Source organism: Bombina bombina, chromosome 12, assembly GCF_027579735.1.
Source record: "Bombina bombina isolate aBomBom1 chromosome 12, aBomBom1.pri, whole genome shotgun sequence".
NCBI lineage: Eukaryota > Metazoa > Chordata > Amphibia > Anura > Bombinatoridae > Bombina > Bombina bombina.
The window spans coordinates 29,500,535-29,526,416 of NC_069510.1; the positions used below are offsets into that span (position 1 = coordinate 29,500,535).

Sequence of the window (25,882 nt, forward strand, 5' to 3'; positions counted from 1 at the left end):
TAAACTCAGAATTCTGAATGTTTGACCATGTGCAAAAATTCAAATCTAGTATATTCAAAATGCAGAGAGGCCTTTATGGGTCCTCACACCAAAGGGTTAAAATTAATTCCCATATACTTCGATTAAATTAAATTAATGGTGAATACAAACATGAAACAAACCACATATGATTAAAATATATATTGTATTTTATAATGCTTAAAAATGAAATAAACAATTTGAAAATACTCTTTCTAAAATTATGAATCTAACATTTATTTATTTAATACAATTGATAGTGACCGGCCCTAACTTAAAAAACACATTTAAATTAATAACACATCTAAATTAATACATACATTGATAAAAGGACAAATATGATCTCAAAATAAAGTGTAAATTTTTAGGACTCAGATGGAAACTTTGTAATTAGTCCCAAAAGGAAAGTCCCAAACGATGTCCTTCCCAAGCTTTCCACAAAAGCACAATGCACAATGATAGGCAAGAAAAAACTTCTGATTCCTCCAAGCTGGTCCTGAGCAGCGTCTAGGTGGGAGACAGAAGCGTCCACTTGAAATTGGTGTATATAGTTTATACAACAAACAAATATCAGTACTTACACATAGGTACTGAAAGATCAGCGCTGCGCCCGGCTCTCATCAAACACAGGTGTCCCGGTGTGTATAGGATCCACACAGGCTCTTCTCACAGCCTTAACACCAGCTCACTACAGAGAGTAGCCCAGAATTATGTAAAAATCAAGGCGCCAAACAGGATACACCTGTGAAAGGTGGATAAAAACTACAAGAAAGCAGCAAAAAAGTTGTTTTAAAATTCAAATTCAAGTTCATAAATTCAAATTCTTAGAGTGACCAATGTTCAATATTAATATAGTTCAACTGAGCAACGCGTTTCAATTCCTTTTTCAAGCTTTTTCGTAGCTTGAAAAAGGAATTGAAACGCGTTGCTCAGTTGAACTATATTAATATTGAACATTGGTCACTCTAAGAATTTGAATTTATGAACTTGAATTTTAAAACAACTTTTTTGCTGCTTTCTTGTAGTTTTTATCCACCTTTCACAGGTGTATCCTGTTTGGCGCCTTGATTTTTACATCATTCTGGGCTACTCTCTGTAGTGAGCTGGTGTTAAGGCTGTGAGAAGAGCCTGTGTGGATCCTATACACACCGGGACACCTGTGTTTGATGAGAGCCGGGCGCAGCGCTGATCTTTCGGTACCTATGTGTAAGTACTGATATTTGTTTGTTGTATAAACTATATACACCAATTTCAAGTGGACGCTTCTGTCTCCCACCTAGACGCTGCTCAGGACCAGCTGGGAGGAATCAGAAGTTTTTTCTTGCCTATCATTGTGCATTGTGCTTTTGTGGAAAGCTTGGGAAGGACATTGTTTGGGACTTTCCTTTTGGGACTAATTACAAAGTTTCCATCTGAGTCCTAAAAATTTACACTTTATTTTGAGATCATATTTGTCCTTTTATCAATGTATGTATTAATTTAGATGTGTTATTAATTTAAATGTGTTTTTTAAGTTAGGGCCGGTCACTATCAATTGTATTAAATAAATAAATGTTAGATTCATAATTTTAGAAAGAGTATTTTCAAATTGTTTATTTCATTTTTAAGCATTATAAAATACAATATATATTTTAATCATATGTGATTTGTTTCATGTTTGTATTCACCATTAATTTAATTTAATCGAAGTATATGGGAATTAATTTTAACCCTTTGGTGTGAGGACCCATAAAGGCCTCTCTGCATTTTGAATATACTAGATTTGAATTTTTGCACATGGTCAAACATTCAGAATTCTGAGTTTAATTAAAAAAAAAACCTTTTTAATTGTATACTTTAGCATCCACTTTGCGCACTTATATTTTGTATTATATTTAAAGGTATAATCAGATCTCATTACTTTATCACATTGAGTACATATACATGTGTCTGTATCTTATATCTGTAGGTATAATCAGATCTCATTACTATATCATATTGTGTACATATACCTGCTTCTTTATCTTATATCTGTAGGTATAATCAGATCTCATTACTGTATCACATTGTGTACATATACATGTGTCTGTATCTTATATCTGTAGGTATAATCAGATCTCATTACTGTATCACATTGTGTACATATACATGTGTCTAAATCATATATCTGTAGGTATAATCAGATCTCATTACTGTATCACATTGTGTACATATACATGTGTCTTTATCTTACATCTGTAGGTGTAATCAGGTCTCATTACTTTATCACATTGTGTACATATACATGTGTCTTTATCTTATATCTGTAGGTATAATCAGATCTCATTACTGTATCACATTGTGTACATATACATGTGTCTTTATCTTATAGCTGTAGGTATAATCAGATCTCATTACTGTATCACATTGTGTACATATACATGTGTCTTTATCTTATATCTGTAGGTATAATCAGATCTCATTACTGTATCACATTGTGTACATATACATGTGTCTTTATCTTATAGCTGTAGGTATAATCAGATCTCATTACTGTATCACATTGTGTACATATACATGTGTCTTTATCTTATATCTGTAGGTATAATCAGATCTCATTACTGTATCACATTGTGTACATATACATGTGTCTTTATCTTATATCTGTAGGTATAATCAGATCTCATTACTGTATCACATTGTGTACATATACATGTGTCTGAATCATATATCTGTAGGTATAATCAGATCTCATTACTGTATCACATTGTGTACATATACATGTGTCTGTATCTTATATCTGTAGGTATAATCAGATCTGATTACTGTATCACATTGTGTACATATACATGTGTCTTTATCTTATATCTGTAGGTATAATCAGATCTCATTACTTTATCACATTGTGTACATATACATGTGTCTGTATCTTATATCTGTAGGTATAATCATATCTCATTACTGTATCACATTGTGTACATATACATGTGTCTTTATCTTATAGCTGTAGGTATAATCAGATCTCATTACTGTATCACATTGTGTACATATACGTGTCTGTATCTTATATCTGTAGGTATAATCAGATCTCATTACTGTATCACATTGTGTACATATACATGTGTCTTTATCTTATATCTGTAGGTATAATCAGATCTCATTACTGTATCACATTGTGTACATATACATGTGTCTGTATCTTATATCTGTAGGTATAATCAGATCTCATTACTGTATCACATTGTGTACATATACATGTGTCTGAATCATATATCTGTAGGTATAATCAGATCTCATTACTGTATCACATTGTGTACATATACATGTGTCTGTATCTTATATCTGTAGGTATAATCAGATCTAATTACTTTATCACATTGTATACATATACTTGCTTCTTTATCTTATATCTGTAGGTAAATCAGATCTCATTACTGTATCACATTGTGTACATATACATGTGTCTTTATCTTATATCTGTAGGTATAATCAGATCTCATTACTTTATCACATTGTGTACATATACATGTGTCTGTATCTTATATCTGTAGGTATAATCAGATCTCATTACTTTATCACATTGTGTACATATACATGTGTCTGTATCTTATATCTATAGGTATAATCAGATCTCATTACTATATCACATTGTGTACATATACTTGCTTCTTTATCTTATATCTGTAGGTAAATCAGATCTCATTACTGTATCACATTGTGTACATATACATGTGTCTTTATCTTATATCTGTAGGTATAATCAGATCTCATTACTTTATCACATTGTGTACATATACATGTGTCTGTATCTTATATCTGTAGGTATAATCAGATCTCATTACTATATCACATTGTGTACATATACTTGCTTCTTTATCTTATATCTGTAGGTAAATCAGATCTCATTACTGTATCACATTGTGTACATATACATGTGTCTTTATCTTATATCTGTAGGTATAATCAGATCTCATTACTTTATCACATTGTGTACATATACATGTGTCTGTATCTTATATCTGTAGGTATAATCAGATCTCATTACTTTATCACATTGTGTACATATACATGTGTCTGTATCTTATATCTGTAGGTATAATCAGATCTCATTACTGTATCACATTGTGTACATATACATGTGTCTGTATCTTATATCTGTAGGTATAATCAGATCTCATTACTTTATCACATTGTGTACATATACTTGCTTCTTTATCTTATATCTGTCCATAAACCAATCACCAATACTTGAAGAGAACAATAAAAAAATAACATTTAATTACCTTATCTCTCCTACAGCCCATTGGGAGTGTAATTTCTTCTACTGGCTGTGTTAACACAGCTTGGCCTCGAGGCCAAAAACTTTTAGAATAGGTGGGGATACCACAGGCTAAATAAACTAATTCAAATGCCAATATAAGGTTAATGGAAATAATTGTAAACAATGTAATACACTCCAACAGGTAAAGTGGATCATTGGGAACAAATTAAAGGGGAGACATTTTTTGAGTAAACTGTCCCTTTAAGCGAGTCAGAAAACACAAATGTCTCTTCATCAGGCTGCTTAGATTGTTCACTCGGCTATATCAGCCAATAGCAGTAGCTTTTCAAACATCAGGGTCATAGGTTCTTATTCCAGCAAGGCTACTTCAGCTTCTCATTCTTTCAGGTTCAATGCATTGAGCACCATTATTGTCGTGTGTATAATAGTTATTTGTAAACTGTCACTAATCTGTTAGGTTTGCATCTGTGAGCCAAAACACTACATAAATAATACAATAATCATTATGTATCCTGCAGCCTTGCCATTTATTTCTCATTGCTGTCAATGGCCTCTACTTGACACTTCCTGATAGCTTCAAAAGAAAAACAGGCCGATTCAATTTATTTTCATACAAAAATATTTTACTGTGTTAAACCAGTGCTCTTTCATATCTGTCTCTTTATATTACCATTTTTCATTAAATATTAGACATCTGCATTGTATAAACAAATGTCGAATATGGCCACGGGTTGCGGGTCTAGCTTTTTTCGGGGCGGGATTTATTTCTTTAATAGAGCAATACACAATGTTCTGTGCAAATCCAGATGTATTAACTTTTACACAAATATATCTGGCTGTGCAAAGAGCTGAATGCCACAACTTGCGGCCATCTTTGGCATTTGTTTGTAAAAATGAATACCAGTTGACAATGTCTGATAAGTATTTTCCTCTTCTCTTGGTAAAGTGGTTTTTTTGGGTGTCCTGGGGAGGGGAGGGGGGGCAAGAGATGGGAAATTCCCCCCTACCCTCGGAATTCTACTCCTAATATCCAAGCATAAACATCTACTCAAGTCACTTTTTTTTTCCAAAAAGCCACCATGTTTAAAATGACGTACAGCTCATGTTATACCTCTCAAAATGTCCAGGTTTTATAGAAGTGGTACTATAAGGTAAGGGGGGGGGGCTAAAGTTTTGTGGGTGGAAAGCAACTGGAAGGATGGATTCACAGGTGTTCTGTGGGTAGTATCGGGTATAGAGTGGGTAAAGTTGGGTATGAACTAGGTACAAAATGGCAGGGAAGTCCCTGTTTTTGTTATGGAAACCAGCAAATTTTCCCCTGGTTGGGGAAGCAGCATTAAGGAAAGTATGACAATTCGGAGCTATGTCACCTGAACAACAACCATCTCCACTACATGTTGCCCCTGATAAAATTTACGCAATAACTTTTTACAACAAAACGAATATGTCGCTGACAAATCTCACCACAGTTTCACCACTAGAAAATTGCTACGTTTCTAAAGATTTGTAACCTACCCTTTTCCCGGCAAGTTCTGCTCCATTACTATCAATGGAGCCACAGTTTTCCTCCAAACCATTCAAGTCTTGAGTCATAGAACGAGTAACAGCCATCACAATAATGCTTTCAAAACATTACAAAACAAATGAATTAAAAAAACAAATGTCATCTATAAAACGGTCCACTAGAACATACAAAAAAAAGAAAATGAGAGAAGTTCAAGAAAAATAAGAAAAATGAGACCAATTGCGTTTTCAAAAATTCCGCATGCATGTTCTATCCAGTGAGACTATATTACCATAACAAAATATTTAAAGGGACATGAAACCCAAATTATTTATTTCATGATTCAGATAGAGAATACAGTTTTAAAAAATGTTTCAAATTTACTTCTATTAACAAATTTGCATCTTTCTCATCTTATTCTTTGATAAAGAGATTTCTAGATAGGTAGCGTGCACGTGCCTGAAACACTTCATGACAGGAAAAAGTGCTGCCGTCTAGTGCTCTTGTTAATGTATAGCCGCTGTCATATAGTGCAGAAAACATGTACACACTCCTGAACTTACCATCCTGCTTTTCAACAAAGGATAACAACAAAAATGGAAAAAATGGATAATAAACATAAATTGGAAAATTGTTTAAAATTGGATGTTCTACCTGAATAGTAAAAAAAAAAATTGGGTTTCATATTCCTTTAAACAATTACGCACATTCACAGAACCCTTTATTCATACGTTTTTCTAAAGTGTAGTGATTGTAGTTATCGTTTTTACACGTTGCTAACGTTTCTTGTTTCATGTACGAGATATTATGCATTGAGGCCCTTAAAGGGACACTGAACCCAAATTTTTTCTTTTGTAATTCTGAAAGAGCATGCAATTTTAAGCAACTTTCTATTTTACTCCTATTATCAATTTTTCTTTGTTCTCTTGCTATCATCATTTGAAAAAGAAGGTATCTAAGCTTTTTTTTTGGTTTCAGTACTCTGGACAGCACTTTTTTATTGGTGGATAAATTTATCCACCAATCAGCAAGGACAACCCAGGTTGTTCACCAAAAATGGGCCGGCTTCTAAACTTACATTCTTGCATTTCAAATAAAGATACCAAGAGAATGAATAAAATGTGATAATAGGAGTAAATTAGAAAGTTGCTTAAAATTTAATGCTCAATCTGAATCATGAAAGAAAAAATTTGGGTACAGTGTCCCTTTAACATAATGACAGACAATAATGGCAGGAGTCCCATTAGTCAGAGGCCGGAATAGAAAGGATATAAGAACTACAGTGAATTTCGAACATTATATTCGTCTTTGCAACGAGGACCTTGGCAGACTCATAAGCTTCTAATAAATCTAACTCAATGTCTGTAAAATAAATAAATAATTTAGTAACATAGTTTTGTTATTCTATACAATATTTATCTAGAAAGATAGATTACATCTTCCTATTGTGTCTAATTAAACAATGAAGTGTCCGCTGAGACGATTCATTTGAATTACTGTTCCTCTTAAGTTATAGACCAGTTTAAACCTCAAAAGCACCAGACTCCCTATCCCATAATACCTGCTCTTATGAATTAGATAATTAATGCATTTCCATTGAGTTACCAAAAAAAAAAGACTGAATTGTCCTTATATAAAAAACACTTAAGAATTATTAATTTGCGTCTGATTCTTAACATTTCCTGTAACATGAATCAGCCGTGGGTGTATCCGACTTACCTCTAGGGCTCTTTAGAAGAAAAATCTGACGGTCTATTTACAAAAGTACCGATAAACAGGATGCATTTTAATGGTCAGCCCTCCACATAAAAGACAAGGGGTATATTGATGAATTTGCATCACACAAATTGAACACATCAGCTACATCATGAATTCTTAATTGGCTAAATTAATTATTACTTTGCATGATAGCATACAGAGATCTCTTTGTGCATATGTGTATATGTAACACATGACAAACACAGATAAGTCAGAAGATGACGTTGTTAGCCTGGAACAGCTTTGTTTTTTATTACTTTGACCTGGTAGTCTCAAATTTCATGTGACTCTTATAAGGTACCACAAGAATTATAAAAATATTACTGCACGAAAGATCTCCAAATACAAAAGTCCTTTCAATTTAACTTCACAACTGTCCCAATTTTCACAGAATAGTCCTGTTTTGTTTGTGTCACAATACAATTGTCTAGAGAGTCTGTTCTATAGCAGTATAGTGTAGGCTAGACATGGGTGTCTCTGTAGCTGTTACAACTATTGGACTAGTGAATTGTTCTAGCCCTGACTAGTCAACTGTAATGACATTTTTCCAGCCCTGTGTGTATGTTGTGTGCGTGTGTATGTATATGTACGTATATATATATATATCTCAATGTAAATATTTGCATAGGAAATTAGCACATATAGGCAAGTATCCCCGCTTGCTTTTCCCTAGAAATTCTTAATATACAATGTTACCAATGCACAAGAGAATTGTATCTTACCCACAATTCTCTTGTGCATTGGTAACATTGTATATTAAGAATTTCTGGGGGAAAGCAAGCGGGGATACTTGCCTATATGTGCTAATTTCCTATGCAAATATTTACATTGATTTAATTTGAGACATGGAGGATATAATTTCAGGTTTTTATCTCCCCCCATAATTTTAATGAATTTATATATATATATATATATATATATATATATATATATATATATATATATATATATATATATATATATATAAACAGCAGGCAGGCCAGCACTCATGGTTAACATTTCTTCCACCCAGGGTGCTTCCAAAGTATTGATAGTAGTGAAGAAAAGGGATGCACTCGCCAGGATTTTCAAAGTTACCATTTAATTCGGGCTGTTACCCCCTTCGTCAGACAATACAAAATAAAATTGTTATTTTGTATTGTCTGACGAAGGGGGGTAACAGCCTGAAACGTTACATTAAATGGTAACTTTGAAAATCCTGGCGAGTGCATCCCTTTTCTTCACTACTATATATATATATATATCTCAATCATACTTTAAAATATCAGCATTAAAATGAGGGAGTGTTATTTATGCAATCTCTCTCTCTCTCTCTCTCTCTCTCACACACACATCTCTCTCTTTCTCTCTCTCTCTCTATATATATATATATATATATATATATATATATATATATATATATATATATATATATATATATATATATATATATATATAAAGAGGCTGCTCCTAGGTAGTAACTCGCCATAGAACAAGCTATTGAGTTTTTGTTAATTCCTAATGGAACGCTTCTAATATAAACAGTATATTTATATACTTGGATAATTATTATTAGCTCCTTGCTTTTCTACAGTTTTTTTAATACTTTATATATATATATATATATAAATCATTTTGTTTTAAAAAAGGTACATATTGGTCAATGTTTGTATCATCTATATAAAAAAGTAAAACCTGTTTAAATTTTATGGAAGACTAACTGTCTTGAAAATGGCCTTGTTAAAGCCCAAAACGCGTTGATGGAGTGTATTTTGCTTAAGTCCAGACCTTACTACTGTGTTAATAATCTTCTGATATCTGGTAAGCCTTCTTTTATTTGTTCCTTATCATACATAGAATATTTCAATATGTACATCTTCTTTTTATAGGTATTACACCATAATTCCACAAAAGAAGGATTTATTATTCACAAGGAAGAATTACTGCACCTGAAGGATTTATACACATATACTCTTCAGGAACTATATCATTTCTGGGATTATCTTTATCACATTTTTTGGGGAATATTACTATCACATTTGGAATATTTTTTTACTGGACTTTTGGAAAATTTTATACACATTTTTATGCGCATATATACAGTACCTTGTAATATTTTACAGTACCATTACATAAATGATATAGAATATAGAATTGTAATTCTTATTTTTTTCTGTTATATTAATACATTTATTTTCATAATTTTATATATATATTTTATATAATTTATCATACTGGTGTACACAATTTAGGAACAATTTGAGTGCTCCCTTATGTTGCTTTTTTAAATTATTCAAATCTACTACTGTTAAGGACATGCTCATTTAACTGGGCTGACCCTGCAGAAATAGCAGACCAGTTCATGTCATCTTTATCTATGCACTACGCCTAATAGTTAAGTACTGAAATGCGAATTATTGGTGGGTCCAATGAGTACAAACAGCTATTTTACATACAAAAAAATATATTGCTCCCTCCCCAGATTGGAGGTTAATTTATGATGATGTCTATTGTTTACATATCTTTTCTACAGAAAATACAGCACTTGTCACATTTTCAGTAGAAGTGGAGGTTTCAGTAGGTAAACAGAGCTATTTCATATAAACAAAATAAAGATAAACAAACTATTTGCAAACAAGCATACTGAGAAGAACACAGCTTATGATTGGTGACTAAATGTGACTCTTACTCCTGATTGACTCTTCAGCTGTTTTCTGCTTCTGAGCTGCAATGCTTGTGTGTGAGTGAGACTTTACTTATGTTTTTAACCCTGTGTTACAGCCAATGAGAAGACATACCAATTAAACTAAGCAGAGTGTGCTACCATATAAAGAAATCTGATGTCCAGGAGACTAACATATGTCAGTTCACCATATTAGATATATTTTACTAATCTGTTGTTCTAATATAAAGAGCAGTAGAAGCTACAGTATACAAAATAATAAATACATAAGACCAGATAAAACATCATGCCTCATTCTTACAATCACAGTCAAGTCCACAGCTCAAAGCAGATTTTCTTTCAAAGTGGGACAGAATCCTGTGACAATTTGTCTATGGGACAGCCCCATGACAATTAGGACAGCCGGCAAGCCTGTACTGTCCTTCAGCCTTAAGGTGCAATTTATCTTATTTGACAAATTACTTTTTTTTTAATTGCAATACTTTGCTTTTGATCTAATTACATATTTTGTTAGATAAAGGGACTAACCCTTAATATGACAATTAAATTGTTATATGAAAAGTAAACTGGGCTGGTCTATGTTGAATAAAATTCTGTATTTAAATCAATGTCTGCATCAGTTTTGTCCTTGTATAATTGCAGTTTCTCTCCTTATTCACTAATGGTTTCTTTATACTGTGTCTGTCACTCTTCTGATAAAACAATAAGCTTCCCTCTAGACAATCAACAGCATTTCTTATTTTCTTGGAAAGAAACATACATTTCCCAGCATATATATCTCAAGCTACTGCCCACACTGTCAAACAATCAGCACTCAGAGACAATTTGATTTGAGCCAAACTGACTTTCCACAGGGAAACTGAAACCTTCCAATTAAAGTAAAATCTTCATTGCCCTTGCAACAGACTGTACGCTTGTCATTGTCAGCTTCGCTTTTTGTCTGTGACCTTGTCACCAAGCTTTTGATCTTCAAAAGACAATGATATATATATATATATATACACACACACACATACACAGTATATGCCTCTCTCTGCCACGATCTTGCAAAAAAGTAGCATGATTGCGCTATTTCTGCATGCCCCTCGAGCGGCAGGGAGGGGGAAGGAGGGAGGGGGGATGAAGGAGAGGGGATCCGAGTGGATGGGGGGATCAGAGGGTATGGAAAGGTTCATGGAGGGAGAGGTGGGTAAATGAGGGAGTTGGGCAGCTACATACATGGGCCCCATTACATATGCGGCGTCGCCGGCAAAAGCTGGTGCCGCCATTTTTTACGCGATTTTGGTATTACATATATGGCGTAGCATACAAGTTACGCGCATATATTTCACCCGTCGTCCGTATTTTTTTCTCCCATAGATTAACATAGAACAGCCGCGCAATTTGGTATCCAATATACAGCGTAAGGACTTACGCGCGCAGAATTCAGAAAATCTACTCCATTTTCATCTCGCCACAAATTGCAGGCGCAGCAACCATCGCACTGACTAAAAAACAACGTAACTCACTGGAAGCCTTAACAAACACATACATTTAAGCAGCATCTCAAATAGTTGAAGGGACATTGAGTTTGTAGGTATAATCAGATCTCATTACTTTATCACATTGTGTACATATACTTACTTCTTTACTTTATATTTGTTCTTAAAACAATCACCAATACTTATAGAGAACAATGGTAAAACATATTTGTATTACCTTTATCTCTTTAGAACCCGCTGGGAGTGTAATTTATTCTATTGTTAATAGGGTTGCACCAATACCATTTTTTTAAGACCGAGTACAAGTACCGATACTTGTTTTCAAATACTCGCCGATATCAATTACCAATACTTTTTTTTAATGTCATGTGACAGTTTACCAAGCACAATACAGACTAATTATTTAAGATTCCTTCTTTATAATTATGAAGGACTGTAGCTCAAAAGACATTATGAAATAATAAAACAGGTTTTATTTTTCACAAACTTCACAGAACATGTTTAGAAATAAAAATATTACAATAAAATATATTAACAACAACAATAAATAACAAATATAAAATTGCAACCAACCAAAAGTGCCATACAGTAAAAAATAGAACAGAATACTGTTTAATCATGGTGAACAACACTATGGGCTAGATTACATTTGACTGGTAAGCTTTACCAGTGCTCTCATTACACGTCCTACTCCATTAAAGGCTATGGAGTTGGAAATGTGAACAGAGCATTGGTAAAGCTTACCAATCAAATGTAATCTAAATCTAGTCCTATAATTGCAGGATGAGTGTTCATTGGGATTAACTTAATTTTTCCTATGAGTACTCTTCTTGCAATTATATAAGTTAAGATGTTCCTCAGAGTACAGTATGTTTTGAACATAATTGTGCAAGATGAGAACTAGCAGTATAAAAGGCAATTTAGCAATTAGAATAATTTTTCAAAAGTTAGTGGCAATTTCTTTTTAAGGAACAGAACAGAAGCATCTCTGCATGTTCAGCTATAAGTCTGTTTTTGCTATCAGTAAGGAGGTTCAACTTTCCACACTACTGCATGGGGCAGAAATATATTTTTGGGCCATTTTAGCCAGAGCTGGAAATCTCAGTTTATTAACTGCCCAGTTCTTCAGGGGTTTGTCTGAACGCAGTACAGTGATCTCTCCTACAATAATACAAATAAGAGCAATTTGTATTTGCAGAACAGTAGTAAACACTTTTTAGTTTAGTCTCCACTCCAGCTTTAAATGAAATGGGAACATGCAGTTTGAAAAAAACACCACAAGATAGCATATGGGTAGTAAGTGGAGGTATCGATTTAAGTATCGGTGCATTTGCACGAGTACAAGTACTCATGCAAGTACTTGGTATCGGTACCGATACCGATACTAGTATCGGTATCGGTGCAACCCTAATTGTTAACACAGCTTGACATTGATGCTAAAATATATAATGGGACAGTCAAGTCCAAAGAAAACCTTCTTGTTTCAAATAGGGCATGTCATTTCAAACAACTTTCCAATTTAATTCTAACACTGATTTTGCTTTGTTCTCTTGGTATTCTTAGTTGAAAGCTAAATCTAGGATGGCTCATATGATAATTTCCAGGACCTTGAAGGCCGCCTCTTTGCAATTGGGTCAAACCAATCACAAACAACACAACCTCTCACCTGCAGCCTTAAAACACCTGATAATGCACACCTATCAGTAACATCAGTATTATATGTACCCATGTGTCAATTTATATTGGATGTGAGATACATTGATTTACATCTTAGAATTGAATATTACTATATGTACCCTTCATAAACAACTATTGTGGATGTGAGTTATAGTACAACAATATGTCATAAACATTATAATATTACCTGTTTTAATTGCCATTTCCACACAGGTCACATTATATGTTTTAACAATATTAGTGTAAAAGAACACACCTTACATGGATGTGTATGACAATGACATGGTAAATAAAAGAGGACAAGTTTATGGTGAACTATAATAATATTTATTTATTTCTTTGGCTTCTTGGATGAGGGAGCGGAGGTGCCTGTAAATGATTTCCTTGTTCTCCTGGTTTGAGAAGATTCAGTGTTTCTGCTGGTGTGCTGGCCACAGATGATAGGCTGGAGGCAGTGTCCTGCTGGTGTGTAAAGTGCTCAACCAACACACCCAAGATTTGATTTTGTTCTCTCCATCTATTGTCCATCTGCATATCAGACAGAATTTGCATCTGTGACTGGTTCTGAACACTTGCACTTAACGATGCTGCCATGTCCCTCCGCAGCTCTATGCTACGTTGTTGTATCCTCTCTTGGCTCCTGAAGAACCTCTCGGCCTCTTTGTATGCTCTCAGTGCTTGTTATGAGCCTCCTCTGGAGTGCAATGTATTCCTTACCCAGGGGAGAATACAATGCATCCATAGGCACTTGAGCAGCAGGGCTTCTAATTGCTTGTAGGGCAGGTTCAGCTGCATCTGATGGTTCTTGTGGGGCAGGTTCAGCTGCATCTGCTGGTCCTTGTGGGGCAGGTTCAGCTGCATCTGATGGTTCTTGGGGGGCAGGGTCAGCTGCATCTGATGGTCCTTGTGGGGCAGGTTCAGCTGCATCTGCTGGTCCTTGTGGGGCAGGTTCAGCTGCATCTGATGGTTATTGTGGGGCAGGTTCAGCTGCATCTGATGGTGCTTGAGGTGCAGCTGTAGTTTCTGCTATATTTCTATCGGCAGATGGTGGAGCTCGTCCAAGTGATGAGAATGGTGGAGCTCGTCTAAGTGATGAGGATGGTGGAGCTCGTCCAAGTGATGAGGATGGTGGAGCTCGTCCAAGTGATGAGGATGGTGGAGCTCGTCCAAGTGATGAGGATGGTGGAGATCTCATGGTTGATTGATAGTCACCCTGATGACTAGTGTGTGACCACTCAGCCTGTCCAATTGGCACTTCTTGTGACATAGTCTGTGGGTAAAATCCATGACTGACATGAGATTGTGTTGTGGAGGGGGGGGGGAGTAAATACATGGACCCTTTGTGGCTTTCTTGGCTCCCCCTCAAAGCCAAAGGAAGGATATTCCTCTGGCCAGGAATCTTGCCAGGGGTCATATGGCAATGGTGGTGGCATCACTCCCGGGTCCTCAACTGAAGCCATCCAACAATGCTCATGCCTGGGAGCATACTGTTCTTGCGGTTGCCTGAAGACTGGTTGTGGTGGTATGGATGTTTGTATCCTCGTGACAGGAGGTTCTGTGGAGGAGTCAAAGGATGAGAGGGATGTACATTGATACATGCTAGGTGTCATGTTTTGTCTCAGGATATCATGTGAGAGCCTCATTGTCTGGAACAGTTGCTTTAAAGGAAGATTAGTAGAAGCCATACTGATTGAAAATAACAAATTTATTTAAACAACAAAATACTTTGTTTAAGCAAATACTTGCAGAATATTTAAATATGCTACTCAGGTATGTTAAGACCACATACAGCAGGAGTGAAAATAAACAAAACTAGTAAGCAGAGATGCAGATTCAAAAAGGAAAGTCTTTCTCCTGGTAATAACTGAAATGTAAGATTTGCACAAGGCAGAAAACAACTTGTAAACAGGTAGCAGGTTTAAAGGTAAAGTCTTTCTCCTGGTTATTGCTGAGTGCAGGAATTGCACAAGGCAGGAAACAAACTTGTGAACTGGTAACAGGTTTAAAGGTAAAGTCTTTCTCTTGGTTATAGCTGAGTGCAGGAATTGCACAAGGCAGGAAACAAACTTGTGAACTGGTAACAGGTTTAAAGGTAAAGTCTTTCTCTTGGTTATAGCTGAGTGCAGGAATTGCACAAGGCAGGAAACAAACTTGTGAACTGGTAACAGGTTTAAAGGTAAAGTCTTTCTCCTGGTTAGCTGAGTGCAGGAATTGCACAAGGCAGGAAACAAACTTGTGAACTGGTAACAGGGTTAAAGGTAAAGTCTTTCTCCTGGTAACTGCTGAGTGCAGGAATTGCACAAGGCAGGAAACAGACTTGTAAACTGGTAACAGGTGTAAAGGTAAAGTCTTTCTCCTGGTTATAGCTGAGTGCAGGAATTGCACAAGGCAGGAAACAAACTTGTGAACTGGTAACAGGTTTAAAGATAAAGTCTTTCTCCTGGTTATAGCTGAGTGTAGGAATTGCACAAGGCAGGAAACAAACTTGTGAACTGGTAACAGGTTTAAAGGTAAAGTCTTTCTCCTGGTTATAGCTGAGTGCAGGAAATGCACAAGGCAGGATACAAACTTGTGAACTGGTAACAGGTTTAAAGGTAAAGGCTTTCTCCTGGTAATACCTTGTAAACAGGTGCAAAGGTGAAGTCTTTCTCCTGGCAATAGCTGAGTGCAGGAATTGCATAAAGCAGGAAACAAACTTGTAGATTGGTAACAGGTTTAAAGGTAAAGGCTTTCTCCTGGTAATACCTTGTAAACAGGTGCAAAAGTGAAATCTTTCTCCAAAGAAGTACAGGAAACAGGTTCTGACTTGACAAAACAGATCCAATATGAAGACACTAATGCAGACTAAAAGCCATCCTTAAATAGGGAGGTTTTGCACAGGGTTGGTTCTGATTAATTCAAGAATTGGGAACACCTGTGAGTTGCACAGGTGTAATAACAAGTAAGGCAAATAGTTATTTATCAGATCTTTTAAGATCCATGCTATTGCTAGAACTGGCTGTGGCTCAACATGTAAGCAAACAGAAATAGCAACCACAGAGCCACAGGTTCAAATCCCCACACAGCCCTTCTTAGCAGAATGCCTCCCAGACCTTTTCTTTTTCTTTTTAGTTTGGAGGCTTGGTTCATGACACTAGGGCCTATACTGATTCACTGATTCTCATGTCAAACTCTATAACATGCATGTGCACATTGTGAGTTGTTCTCTGATTGATTTGAATATAAGCAGTATACAGGGATGTGTTTCATACAATAGTTATGTGTCCATTCAATGAAAACTCTACATGTGGCTTGTGGCCTGTGTTACTCTGAGACATGTTAGTATTGCACTATTCCACCTCATATCATGAATTGCATTGTGTTATGTAGCAGTAATGTCAAGTATAATTGTAGATGTTTTTGTTAGTAGACCAAATACCATGCTCCTCATTGTGTACATGAATGTGTGATATTAAAGGATGTTATATCTCAAATACATATGATACTGGTGTGTGGGATGTTACTCACCAGCATAATGTGCTGTGGTTGCAGCCCCTAAGTCACGAGCCCCTGGAAGTCCACGGACTGCTGTGATACTCAGGGACCTGCGTATCATCTCCTGCCAGGTGTTAAACTCTATATCCAGGGCTGGCCCACCGCCTGTTCCCTTCTGGTGCAAAGCTTCCTGCCCCATCTTTTCTTTGACCCACCTCTTGCAGTCATTCCAGCGCTTTTTCAGGCCCTAAACATTCCTCCTCTGCGGGGCCACACTGTTGACGGCATCCTCTACCACCAACCATGCCGTTTTTCTCTTTTTGGCAATGCCTTTGCCCTTCTCCTGCCCGAAGAGGGCACTGTAATTGTCCATGATGGCCTGGACAAGGACAACATTTTCAGCAAATGAGAAGTTGGGACAGCTCAGCCTCTCATCCTTCATGGCCACTTGGCTTCCTCCTTGTGATGTCCCTGGTGTGGGTTCCTCCCTATCCTCTCCCTCCTCCCCCCTTCTGTCCCCATGTGCACCCTCTGTCCCTCTCCTAGATGTCCCTGCTCTCTGGGGCTCTCGGGCATCTACCTCCCATCATGCCTTCTGGCTCTCCCTCTCCCCACTCCACTTACTCCCTGAAGGGGACCCCACTGCTCCTCCTGCCCTCCCCAATACTCCTCTCCCTGCCACTCCTCTCCCCGCCACTCCTCTCCCCACCTCCCCTCCGCCATACCTCTCCCTGCCATCCTCACACTAAATCACAATAAACACACTTACACTCCCAGTTCAATCACACACAATCACAACCAAACACTCAGCCTATCACACTGTAAAAATCAAATAAAATATGTGTGAGGTGTTAGAGAAAAAAGTGTGGTGTATTTGTATATGTATGCAATGTGTGCAATATGTAAGAATATGTGTAAGTGTACAAGCTTACTAAACAACAATGCGACCTAACGCCTCTGTTTGCGCCTGTCGCTCTACTCTGACTAATCCTCCACTCCAGTGTAGTGTGTTGTAGCTCAACTAAAAAATCCAAACACACTGAAGAAAATGGCGGCTGCGCATGGGTTTATATATGAATTTGAATAGCGTAATTACGTGTCGCATTTTATCTGAATTCCGGTTTCATTTTTACGAGTGTTTGCGCACAATTCAGAAGTTCGCCAGTTTGTCCTACTTACGCCAGTTTAGCATCTAACGGCGCAGTATATGTAATACCCCGATGTGCAAGGAGAAATTACGGGTGGAGTGGGTTTCCATGCTTGCGCCGTATATTTATTCGCGCCCCTGGCCGTAAGGATAAGTGTGTCCTCGAGATAAGAGTGCAAAAGTGCACAATGCCTCCTAACAGGTATATTTCTTTCCTGAAACATTTTAGCCCGTGTACACACGCTTTAACACTAGTATAACAATAATTCACCTACATATGGCCTGAGATGATGGACAACCTGTATAGTGTACCAAGAGTGCACAAATCCATGGGATGTGTAAAAGATGACAGTAAAGTCAAACTTAAACTTTCATCATTTAGATAAAGCATGACATTGTATAAAACGTTCTAATTTACCCATGATCAAGTTTGTTTGTTTTTCTCTGGGTATCCTTTGTTGAAAAGCATACCTAGATATGCCCATAGTAGCTTTGGGGCATACACGTGTCATGAGCACTCTATGGCAGCAGTGTTTGCAAATATGTTTGTAGCATTGTTGCAAATGTTTTCATAAAGTACTAGTTTTGCAAAAGTATAGACAACAAATTATTCAAACCATAAAAGGGACACTTATGTCTCCATTTCGAAATTCAGTTAACAATGCCTCATTTATATCGTATGAAATTTCAAGATTTTTTTTTTTTTTTACCAGATAACATTTTTTACATAGAAAATTAAGAGTTTTGTGGCAGTTTTTTTTTTTTAACGTATGCCCCTTTAAAATAAGCGTTAAGGGATAAAAAAAAATGTTTTAGTCAATGATTAAAGTGATGTGGTACTCAAAAATGTTCTTTCATATAAATTAAAGAGCAGTAGTTAAACATGCTAAAAATATTTTTGCAGGAAAAAAAGTAATATATTTTGAAATACTTTCAGATCATATAGAATTTTGTTTGAGTTTCACATCTTAAAGAGACAGGAAACCCCCAAATTTTCTTTCATTATTCAGATAGAGAATACAAATTTAAACAACATTACAATTTACTTCAATTATTTATTTTGCTTCATTTTTTAGATATCCTTAGTTGAAGAAAAAGCAAAGCACATGGTGAGCCAATCACACAAAGCTTCTATGTGCAGGAACCAATCAGCAGCTACTGAGCCTATCTAGATATGCTTTTCAGCAAAGAATATTAAGAGAATAAAACAAATTAGATAATAGAAGTAAATTAGAAAGTTGTTTAAAATGCATGCTCTTTCTAAATCATGAAAGAAAAAATGTGGGTTTCATGTCCCTTTAATGTCAAACAACTCTATTATCAAATTTTTTCATTGTCTTATTATCCTTTACTGAAGGAACTTCATTGCCTACGTACAGCTAGCTGAACACATCTAGTTAGCCAATCACAAGAGATTAATGTGTACAGGCACCAATCAGCAGTTAGCTCTCACTAGTGTAGAATATGTAAGGATTCTTTTTCAACAAGAGATACCAAGAGAACGAAGCACATTTGAAAATAGAAGTGAATTTAAAAATGTCTTAAAATGTCCTGCACTATCTGAATCAATTCATTTTGACTTTCATTTCCCTTTAATATGAACTGTTTCTAACTTATTTCTTATTTAAGAAATGACTTTTTTTCTTTCTTAAAAAAACAATTATATCAATTATACTTGGGTTTTTTTTAAAACATAATGCAGTGGTTCTGTTCTATTGTAAGCTACAGATCGCTTGCTTAATTAACCAGCTTCTTTGCTCATTAGAGATAGATGAATATGTGTATTGACATATGGTTAACCTTGACATTTTGCCTTTTGAATGGACAATCAACTATCAGATGATTTCATTTAATACTATTTTAATTTGACAATACAATTGGAATGGTGCATTTAATAAAGTGAAAGTTAACAATTATTTAAAAAAATCATAGAGTGATGTTTTACAAATATTCAGTATTTTTTAATAAATTTGTTATTTGTAAGAAACATTTGATTATTCCTACTGACTTCATTATTAAACGACCACTAAAAACAGTAGAGTTGAAAAACTGTCAACTACACAATATAAAGACAATGCAATAGCACTTACTTTGAATTTGAAATGAGTAGTATAATATTTTCTGTCAGTAAATCCAGTATTCCCTCACCCTGCATCATGTGACAGCTATCATCCAATCACAAAATTCATACAGGTATATAAACTGTGTACTTTTTCACATGCTCAGTAGGAGTAAGAGTCTCAGAAATTGTGCATAGAAAAAGAATGTGCACATTTTATTATGGAAGTATATTGGACATTAAAAAAAAAAAATGCTTTATCTGAATCATGAAACTTTATTTTTTTACTTTAGTGGCCCTTTAAGTTTATGAATTGTTTATGATTAATGTAGGTAACAATATTTTTCATCAGTTTCTGATAAACTGTTGAGTCTGAGGCTGTGGATAACAATCTGTTCTGAGTTCATTTTAGGTGTTAGAGCTATATAAATAATAACAATCAGATTTTTAAATTTACTGGCAATGTGGTACTATTAATAGTATCCACCCCTCAATGGTTGCCACTGATTGGTTTTAGAATTTTAGAAAGGGACACCGAACCCAAATTTTTTCTTTCGTGATTTAGATAGAGCATGCAATTTTAAGCAACTTTCTGATTTACTCCTATTAGCAATTTCTCTTCATTCTCTTGCTATCTTTATTTGAAAAAGAAGGCATCTAAGTTTTTTTTTTTTTATTCAGAACTCTGGACAGCACTTTTTTATTGCTGGATGAATTTATCCACCAATCAGCAAGAACAACCCAGGTTGTTCACCAAAAATAGGCCGGCATCTAAAATTACATTCTTGCATTTCAAATAAAGATACCAAGAGAATTAAGAAAATTTGATAATAGGAGTAAATTAGAAAGTTGCTTAAAATGTCATGGTCTATCGGAATTACGAAAGAAAAAATTTGGGTTCAGTGTCCCTTTAATATGACCACCACCTGTTTACTTGTTAGAGCCTCCATGCCTATCCTTTCCTATTTACTGTTTCTTTAGTCATGAGGTTGATGCTTTGTATAATGATTTCATCCCTGTGCTTCTTGCAATATTTACATTTAGAAGGATACAAATATATTGCAATTGTTTGCACAAAACTGACTTTGTTCTCACTTTCTTTTCAAAAATAGGATGTCAATGTTTTTTTCCAAAACAGATTTGATAAACACCCCATTTTCCCTGCCAGTACCATTTGAGGGTCCCCTAAAGGTTGTAAATATAAGGTATATATATTTTTGGACACTGGTGTTGGGCTGCAGAACCCTTCTTCTACTTTGTTTATAGCTCTGGATTTTCTTTGTGAAACTGTGACATTAAACAGGTTGCCTTAGATGAATTTTAGCATCCCTTCTTTCTTTTTTTTTTTTTTATGAGATGCAGTGATAATGTGATGGCTGTGTGTCATGCACATACCACCCTTAAAGTTCCAGAAAGCTATAAACAAAGTGCATATGTATCTGGTATATACCACTATTGTATCATTTTTTTATCTTCACATTAAAGGGACACAAAAAAAGATGCTCTTTTTTTTTAGAACAACTTTACTAATTTCCTTTGTGCTGCATGATCACCCAGTGCTAAAGGGTTAAAAAAGAAACAATAAGGAGAGAGACTGAGTGCTTGAAACCAGTCAGCATCAGTCATTTATTGATGTTGAAACATACAATTCAGTAGGGAACTCCCTATGATCTAACGCGTTTCACGCATGCGCACATGCGCTTCCTCAGAAGAGTTAAAACATGTATATTGCTTGTTCCCATGGTAACCTGCCCTTCTAAATACTGGTGTATAATATATACTTTTATATATTATATACAATATTTGTGCAATATATCCTTGTTTATGCTCAGATATAAAGGTTTAATTAAAGGGAAATACAAGTGCAAATATGCACACAACAAACACAACAAAAATGTCTAATATGTTAGAGAGTGTTGATATTGTACTACTGCTTGCATATAATTATGAGTTTAACTCCAACAAACACATAGCTAACGTTTGCTCCAGGACAGCAATGCACTGCTGGGAGCTAACTGAACACATATGGTGAACTAATGTTAAGGGGTGTATGTGTGCAACCACCAATCACAAGCTAGCTTACAGCAGTGCATTGCTGTCCTGAGCCCACATAGATATGATATTCAATAAAGAATACCAAGAGAACAAAGAAAATTTGATAATTTAAAGGGACAGTCTAGTCAAAAATAAACTTTCATGATTCAGATAAGGCATGTAATTTTAAGCAAGTTTCTAATGTACTTTTATCATAAATTTTGCTTTTTCCTCTTGGTATTCTTAGTTGAAAGCTAAACCTTGGTAGGCTCATATGCTAATTTCTTAGCCCTTGAAGGCTGCCTCTTATCTGAATGCATTTTGACATTTTACGCAAATAGAAGGCATTAGTTCATGTGTGCCATATAGATAACATTGTGCTCCCGCCCGTGGAGTTACCTAGGAGTCAGCACTGATTGGCTAAACTGCAAGTCTGTCAAAAGCACTGAGATAAGGGGGCAGTCTGCAGAGGCTTAGATACAACAAGGTAATTACAAAGGTAAAAAGTATATTAATATAACAGTGTTGGTTATGCAAAACTGGGGAATGGGTAATAAAGGGATTATCTATCTTTTTAAACAAAAAAAATTATCGTGTAGACTGTCCCTTTAAGGGACACTGAACCCAATTTAAAGGGACACTGAACCCAACTTTTTTCTTTTGTGATTCAGATGGAGCATGGAATTTTAAGTAACTTTCTAATTTACTCCTATTATCAAACTTTCTTCATTCTCTTGGTATCTTTATTTGAAATGCAAGAATGTAAGTTTAGATGCCGGCCTATTTTTGGTGAACAACCTGGGTTGTTCTTGCTGATTGGTGGATAAATTCATCCACCAATAAAAAAAGTGCTGTCCAAAGTGCTGAACCCCAAAAAAAAGCTTAGATCCCTATTTTATTCAAATAAAGATAGCAAGAGAACGAAGAATAATTGATAATAGAAGTAAATTAGAAAGTTGCTTAAAATGTCATGCTCTTTCATAATCACGAAATAATTTTTTTTGGGTTCAGTGTCCCTTTAAGATGGCATCTAAATCATGAACATGTAATTTTGTCTTTACTATGTCTTTCATTTTTAACAAAGGGGAAAAAAAAGTCTCTCCTCTCTTCAATGAATCCAAGAATTGTACACATATATGGAGACATTTTTCTTAAACAGAAAGGGAACTAAATATATAGAGTCTAGTGTCTGAAAGAAAAGATTCCCATAGCTGACAATACATGACCTAGATTTGTAATGTTCTTACCAATGTTTCTTGCTTTCTTTTGTTGCATTGTTATAAAGGTGTTTTACATCAGACTACCTTGACTCAGTATATAATATAATATATACACACTGGATGTGTTTAACGCCTCTCTCATGGCTCAACGTAATATCCCCAACCGTATGGGTCAATGATTAGCAAGAAGACAGAACGGGGCACTGAAGACGGGCACACAAATCCTACAAATGCTTTACGTCTGAGCTAGTGTAAAAATACAGCTGTCTACATTATGAGACACTTATGCTTAGATTACGAGTGGAGCGCAATATTGCGCACCACTCAGTAATACCAGCGCAATGTGCACTGGTATTACAAGTCAGGCACAATGCGAGCGCAACCTCGCCTATGGAAGCATTGCACTCACGAGAGCGCGCTTCCATAGGCTCCAATGGAAGCTTTGTTTCGTTGTCATGCCGTGAGACACGGCAAACCACCTAGCACAGCACAGGGGGAAATTCGTGCAGCAAAATAAAAATATATATGTATATAAGCTTATAAATATCTACAGTATACACAGTCCCCATAGACCGCAATGTAAAGGCACTTTCAGTGCCAATTCTTTTCCAAACACCCCACATTCCCTCACTTTAACCCCTTATAAATGCTTAGTGCAGTTATTTTATTTAAAAAATAAAAATGCTAATTTTTTTAAATTTATTTTAAAGAACTGTTCACTTTATTTGGGGGGCAATTGGGGCACTTTTGTAATCTAGCCCTTAAAGGGAAGTGAAAGTCAAAATTAAATTTTTATGGTTCAGATAGAGCATGTGATTTTAAGAAACTTTTCAATGATCAAATTGACTTTGTTCTCTTAGTATCCTTTTTTTAAAGCATACCTGGGTAAGCTCCGAAGCAGCATTCCCCTACTGGGAGTTAGCTGCTGATTGGTGACTACACACCTATGCTTTTTATTGGCTCACTAGATATGCTCAGCTAGCTCCCAGTATTGCAGTGCTGATCCCGAGCTGTCTTTTCAACAAATAATACTTAGAGAATGATGCAAATATGATGACAGGAGTAAACTAAAAAAACGGAGCAATCTCACAACATTCTTTGATAACATATTTGTACAAATAACACAATACAAACTTTAATGTGGTTAACAAGCAATTTTTGGTATTTTAGTAAAAAAATGTTTTTTATTTTTTTTGTCCATTATCCCCAATTGACATGAATTATGGGTCACATATTCAGTTGCATGTTGTTTTTTTTTTAAACAAGCATGAAAATAAACAATGGTTTGAGGTGCATGGACCTGAATTGTCAAGAAAAAAAAAGGCTTTTTTTGTTGTTGAAATCTGTATGATGGAATGAAACTACATTTTAACATATAAGAATAAAAATTTGCTAAGTAAATTTTAAACTCTATCAATAACATGAAACAATTGCATGCCCATGCCCCTTTAATAATTGCTTAAAGGGATACTAAACCCAATTTTTTTCTTTAATGATTCAGACAGGGCATGTCATTTTAAGCAACTTTCTAATTTACACCTATTATCAATTTTTTCTTTGTTCTCTTGCTATCTTTATTTGAAAAGCAGGAATGTAAAGCTTAAGAGACGGCCCATTTTTAGTTCAGAACCTGTGTAGCTCTTGCTGATTGGAGGCTAAATGAAAGAAACAATTTGGGTTTATTATCCCTTTAAATGACCTATAATAGCAATTAGTCACATTTTAGCCTTTAAAATGTATCAAGAGTCTTATCTGTTACAGCTTATGACGAGCATCTGTTCCTCTAACAAACACAAACCCTGAACCACAATATTGAAATAATTCTTTGTTCGGATGGCAAAGGCCAGGACATCAGGCAATAGCGGATTTTTATGACGCTGTTGTACAGTTATTACCAGGTCACAGACCATAATTAACACTGGCAGTAGGCTGCGTCTGAAAGTTGCTATAAATGTTAAATGAACATTGCTGAGGCAATGAAGCTTGGAGATATACGGATTCAAATGTGTGCAGGAAACAAAGAACATGGTCTTCAATTTGAAAACATCCCAGAAGGAATTTAATGCGTTCACAGCAATCAGGCTGCAGGCACTCAGAACTGGAAATCCAAGGTCGCACTGGAAAATTCTGAGAATCTGACTCAAAATATGAAACAGTGAATCATTCCCAGACTTTCTGAATTGGTAAAACATTCACTACCTATCCCCATTTTTTTTTAATCCCATAAATGCATAGGTCACTGGGCATATATATAAAAAACCGCAATCTTCACCGTTCACTAAAGGGACAGGTTTTGTAAGGACCGTGCTTGCCCAAATAAGGCCAAAAAACTAATTCTGTAGCGCACATTATTGTCATCATCATTTATTTGTATAGTGCCACAAAACTCCATAGCACTGGGTATTAAAAATAGGAGTTATACAATGACAAAGACTTGGGGTAGATTTATTAAGCATCAATGCCCCATCATTAAGAAGTTAAGAAGCAGCGGTTGTAAGTTCGCTGCTCCTTAACTTCTCCGTCATCTTTTAGGTTGGAACTGAAATCATCCCGATCCGATCAGGATGATTGCCAGCCCCTGCTAGCGGCCGATTGGCCGCCGGTGAGC

At 35.6% G+C, this 25,882-nt stretch overlaps 1 protein-coding gene across 1 annotated transcript in view; it reads right to left on the bottom strand.

Annotated features, from left to right (window-relative positions):
* Positions 1–25,882, bottom strand: part of GPSM1 (G protein signaling modulator 1) — a 594,912-nt gene that overhangs the window by 98,906 nt on the left and 470,124 nt on the right. The gene's annotated exons all lie outside the window — the stretch shown is intronic.